Genomic DNA, 5,756 nt, shown 5'->3' with positions numbered 1-5,756 from the left:
AACAGCAGAGTCAGGGGGCAGGCAAGCGAACTTGGCAGAGCGAAGGTTGGGTGTTTCCTATAGTGATGTCGCTTGTGAACCGCATGCTATGGAAGGTATAGTTCTTTGAAGATTATTTACCATAAAAGTATTGAGTTCTCTTTCCTTTCCGCAATAATGTTGCCATTTCAGACACCTCAAGCGAATGCAGCACCGACATGGATTTTTCCCTATCTCTGAGTGAAACTTCGGCATCAATGCACCGTGCTGGAGATCCAGGTGAGCAGGGTTGCATGCATATTTGGGATAAATCTTTTGAAAACGGCGACAATTTAGAGCCAATTACACTGCTTCCTGTGATAGCCACTGTCTCCGGTGGACCTGTTGCTGAGGGGTACCTCCAGAGTCAGTCGTCCCAGCCACTGCAACTCTTCCAAGAAGGTGATTGTTCTTTCGTGTCTGCTGGAACAGCCTCAGGAGGTATGGCTCAGAAATATGCTACAATTCCTCATCTGTGCGCTGACCAGATGCAGATGGTGCTAGCTCTGCTTTTTCTATGCTGCCCCAAGCTTGTTCCCACGCGAATGGATTGATGATGGTTCCGTGTAAGTGTTAATTGTGCCTGTGGTGCTTGGTTATTATTTGTGCATTGTTGGGTTTCTGGCTTCACTTCCAGAACTGTGCTGTCACTATATTTTGTTCTTTATATTCTGTGGTCGCAGCTGACTACACATATAAGCACAGTTCAAGAATAAGCACTGAAGCCAGCGCTTTATCTTTGGAACATGGCACGGCGGGGTTGGCCACAGCACTGTGAGGGCGTGCTGATCTGTCACCAGGAGCTCCGTTCAGCAGTTCGCCACTTTCTCATGAAGGTTAGCAGTTTTAGACCTCTTTCACAGTATTGCGCACTTCTTGGTGCTACCAGATTACATGCAGGTATGACTAAACCAGACGTAGCAACTTATTGCTCTTCCGTCAATTCCGTTCCTTGCAGGATCATCCACCAGCCCCCATCAATGACAGGCGGCCACTTCAGAAATTTCGTGCTAAGCTCGGGCAGCTCCGTAACCGCAACAAGAGGCTGCAAGAACGGCTGCTCCAGCGCAGACGGATGAAGACCACTGCTGAATTGGTAGAGTCTGCGTGAGCGTTTAACACCAGCTGTTGCTGCTTTTATTGAAGCTTAGTTCAAGATGCAAAATGTCAGCAGGTTTGGCCGTCGATGGTGGAGCCAATATAAAGCCTTTGCTTTAGGTTTATACTTCCACAGCCCGAAAGGTTAGATACTGCAAGAAACTAAACAAGGTCCAAATCTTGCAAACAAGGCGGTTGTGCTCATGGCCAAAGGAGTATGTACGCCGCGGAAGCAGCCTCTTGGCTATTTCTTTGCAGATAAGGCGGCGCCTGCGACTGTTCTGCATAACCTTCTCTTTAAATGTCACGAAATGTTGGTGGGAGCTGGATTGTAGCCTGTGGCAGTGGTTTGCGATCAGAGGAACCAGAATGTTTCTTTGTTCTCAAACCTTGCGACCCCTGAGAAGCCCTACTTCAGTGTGAATTGTGAAGCACTTTTCTTTATTTTTGATCCACCATATTTGCTGAAGTGCTTGCGCAATATGTTCTTCAAGTACAACTTCAGGGTAGGCAGTGACACTCTTACGAGCTCTTACGACAGGCTTATGAGAGCGATAGAGAAATGCAAATTCGGTCCGTCCCGAAGTTGTGTGCCCGGCACTTCAATTTAACTTTTGCTTCGTAGATGTCTTTAAAACTCGCAGCACAGGTATTCAGCAATCATTGCGCTGTTGCAATGTGCACATTAGTAACATTCCAGCAATTGCCAGCAGAGGCTATCCACACAGCCAGATTTGTTGAGAGAATCGATAGACTCTTCTACAGTTTAAATATTTCGCAAAAGCGGGGAAAGTCTCCGTACGCCTCTGAGATGTGTGCAGGATCTGTGCACGAACATTTTTTGGAATAGTGCATTGCTGTTTTTGAGCACATACAAGTTCTAGGCGGCGCACAGCAGCCTCTTTGCATCCGGGGCTTCTGCCAGACTATGAGGGCTGCACAAGCATGCTAAATCGGACGAGTTGGTGCATTCGCATTTTAGGAAACGTAGCGCAAAGAAGACAAGGACAAAAAAAGAAGGAAACACAAACGAGCGCTCGTGTGTGTTTGCTTTTTTTTTGTCCTTGTCTTCTTCGCGCTACGTTTCCTAAAATGAGGGCTGTGCTGCTGTTCTGGAACCATCTGGCCTCTCGCTATGGTTTCACTTACCTCCTTACCAGACACCTCAACCAGGATGCACTCGAAAGCACTTTTTCAATTGTTAGGTCAAAAGCTGGGTCAAACAGCAACTCGTCCTGCCGGCAGTTTCAAGCAGCATTCAGACATCTTTTAGTCAGCAAGCTCTTCAAACTCTCCGAAAGCAGCAACTGTGCTGAAGACATGTCTGGCCTTCTAGCCACTCTCCCAGTTTGTTTTACTAAATCTGTTCCTTCTCTTTGCACAGCTACCACATCTTTGCCAGTTGCAGTAGAAGTTTTGCCTTCTGATTATCCATCTCCAATGGCAGAGAACAACATTGTCTACTTTGCAGGGTGGCTTGCCGGCAATTTTATGAATGACCACAGGTGTGTTACAGGGTTACTTACGTGTGGACCAAGACTAGAAAACGCCACGTTTGCCGATCATTACCATGTTCTCTTGTACCTAAGTGTCAAAAATCCGGGATAAGGGGACTTTGGAAGCCTATCGGTTCCGGCACCCTCCTTTGTAGCTTTCATCAATGCTTTCGAGCAGCTTTTTGTTGCATCTACCTCCAATGCTATAGGAAAAGAACATGTAGGGCATGATGTCTGCGTGTTGCTTCAAGCCAAGGTAGAAAAATCGCTGACTGTGTGTGGGGATGATGTTTATGATAGTTTGTTTGCCCTGTTCTTCAGGGTGAGGTTGCATTGGCTTGCACACAGCAAAAATCTTAAACTGCACAGTCAAACAACTAAACGGAAAGCCACGAAGTAGGCAGTGAGGTGGAGCAAATGAAAACTGTAATTCTACACTTAGTGGTAGTGTTTTTTGAAGTTGCTACATTGCACAAGCTGCAAAATAGCCTGCATCTTTCATCCTTCATTCCACTATGTCACTCTTTTAGGGTGCTTTTGTGCCTATTGCAGCCGCCTGTTAAAGTGTCTCCTATGTACTTGCAGAATATTGTCAGATAAACCTCCACAAAGATAAAGTGAATGGCTCCTAATGGAGACCTTCTAGGCAATGGATTCGCCTAATTTTAATGGCATTTTGGTCAATTTTTTCACCTGCTCAACTCTGCCAGTTTCGTGCTCGCAGGTATAATGAAATGAACCATTGTCATCGTAACTGCCACTCAGCACCACTGGCTACCAAGCCACCTTTAAGCAGGTTTGTTGCATCTTGAGTGCTTTTAGTAGGATCATTTGCAGCACAACGAACAGCAGAGCAGCCCTGGACCTTTATTTGGCTATGTTGTAAGGTAGAGTACAATGATTACATGCCGTACTGCCACGTTAATGTCCTTGAACCTCGGTGTAATACCCCAGTCACACTGTCATTTTCAAAGGCGATTGAGTTGACGGCCTTCGAGATTTTCAATCGCGATCGATCTCGAAAGAGTTGTGCCGCTGCTACACGGCAAAACTCGAAGGCTATTGATATAGATCTGGTTTTTGGCGCCAAACGTTTATGGCGCCACTATCGTTGCTTTCGGTTTTGCTTAAAGAACTAAGATATCACTATAAATGCAAAATAAAATATAACTGTTACCTTTTTTTTTAGTAACTGCAGGTGTTTAGTTATTCAAGGACAGCTTTTTTTTAATGCGTTGGCGTTCATACGATTGTGCTCTTCATGGTGTTTGTTTTTCTCGGCGGCGCATGCTACAATAGTCGAGATTACATAAATAATATGCCTAAAAAAAGAGCGATGCTATATTAAAATTATTACGGGTATTAATATTTTACCGCGTAAATTAAAGAAATTGTCACGCACTTCCCGCGGTCCTTATTGAAGGAAGATGAGGTTTGGCGGAATAAGGAGAAGAGGACGAGGAATCTGGGTCTGTCCGCTGTAGTGTGCTAATCTCCAGCGTATCCTACCATCTGTGTAAATAAACGTCATAACAAGTGTGGTGGAGGTGCGGGGTACAGATCACCACGGAACCTCTCCTACTTCGCCGGAGCAGAAGAATTGCTGGGCTACCCCCCCCCCCCCCCCCTTCGGACGGAGATGACGCAAGCAGATGGTTCAACGCAGCACACGCCAGCAGCTCATCCGACCACCGCACAGCCTTATCGGGAACCCCGGCACTTCTATGGCAAGCCCGGGGAAGCCGTGGATGTCTGGCTCACCCACTACAATCGGGTGAGCAAATACAACCGCGTGAAGTGCGTGACAGCGGAATAAGGAGGAGAGGACGAGGAAGCTGGGTCTGTCCGGGAAGTGCGTGACAATATAAAATAATAACGTTTGTTAACGTTTTTTTACCGTAAAAGGCGCTGTGCAAGTGTGTGCGTGACTCTCCTCGGGTCAACGCTAGCAACCTTGCGTGACGTTCGAAGGCCTTCGAGATATCGATAGAGTTCTGAGCTGCCCCGTCGACTCGATAGACTATCGACTCAATGGCCATTGAAAACGCCCGTGTGGCAGCTTTCGAAGGCATTCGAGTCAATAGGCAGTTGGTTCGAGGGCCTTCGAAGTGCCCATTTGACAACGGTATAAGCTGTACTTCGTGTATGCTTTTGTTGGATTAGAATTACTTCACATTGATCCGGCTGACGACTAGAAGTAGTTTTGGAGGTTGTACGTAGGCTCAATGTGTGGTGTGCTCCTGCGTTGAGCAGGTTTGTTGATGCTAAAGCTAGCTTTAACATGTCCTGTAGATGTAAACACAGCTGTTAATATCTTTCAGCTGAAGAAATGAAATGTGAAGAGTAATCTCAGTGTGCTGTGTTTATGTGTTGATGCGCCTACTTATGTCATGTCATGTTTGCCTCAATTGAAGATGTCTTAGCACTGTCTTCTACGCTTTTCAATTTCCTACCTGGCAACGTTCGTGGAACTGCAGGGCTTTTTTCTATCCGCACTGTGACCATTGAGATGAATAGCCAGCTTAAAGAAACTACTGCTTGAGCTGCCTGTGACGCGTATCTTTTGTTGGTGTGCTTCATCACTGTATTTGTTTCGTTGCTGTAATAAACCATAAATATGAAAACCATACTTGCCATACACTGTATTGCAAAGTGTGCACTTGAGGCTGTGCTTGTACTCAAAAGTACCAGCACCAGTATTTCCACCAAGGTTTCGACTACAAATCATGCATGAGTGCTTGCTTAGCCAGCCAAGGTAAGCCAGCGTCTGAAAGTGTTGCTGCCTTTCTATGCTGCCTTCTTTGCCAGTCACTTTCATTGGGTTCCGAATTGCACATTAGCAAGGCCATAACTAGCAGGAACTCGAGCACATTTGACTGGCAAAGGTTGGTGCGCACTGAAAGACAGCCTTCATGAGATACCGGCTTGAAAATGCGGGTTTTATAAAAAAACAACTTTAAAATTCGCGCTAAAACATACGTATGCGTGAAGTCATTCAACGTCACTAATACGTAGTTGCCCCCCAATATGGCGGTGCCCATGAGCCGCCATTTTTTGGACCAATGGGCGTCTATGGAGCCTTCGCTACCACGGTATATCTACCTTGTCGCGGCGACGAGCGAACTCTTTCTCAAAAGGCGCGAT

At 46.2% G+C, this 5,756-nt stretch overlaps 1 long non-coding RNA gene and 1 pseudogene across 1 annotated transcript; both read left to right on the top strand.

Moving 5' to 3' along the window:
• Positions 1-413: 413 nt before the first annotated feature.
• LOC146177558 (uncharacterized) lies at positions 414-1,304 on the top strand. The gene is made up of 2 exons (XR_014701048.1): positions 414-854; positions 977-1,304. It is a non-coding gene; the product is annotated as an uncharacterized LOC146177558 (long non-coding RNA).
• Positions 1,305-2,208: 904 nt separating this feature from the next.
• On the top strand, positions 2,209-5,233 carry LOC146177557 (uncharacterized; annotated as a pseudogene).
• Positions 5,234-5,756: the final 523 nt, after the last annotated feature.

The sequence above is a fragment of the Amblyomma maculatum genome, chromosome 10 (genome assembly GCF_055883805.1).
Source record: "Amblyomma maculatum isolate TAMU_Amacu chromosome 10, ASM5588380v1, whole genome shotgun sequence".
Classification (NCBI taxonomy): domain Eukaryota; kingdom Metazoa; phylum Arthropoda; class Arachnida; order Ixodida; family Ixodidae; genus Amblyomma; species Amblyomma maculatum.
This window is presented reverse-complemented; position numbering and strand designations above follow the sequence as displayed.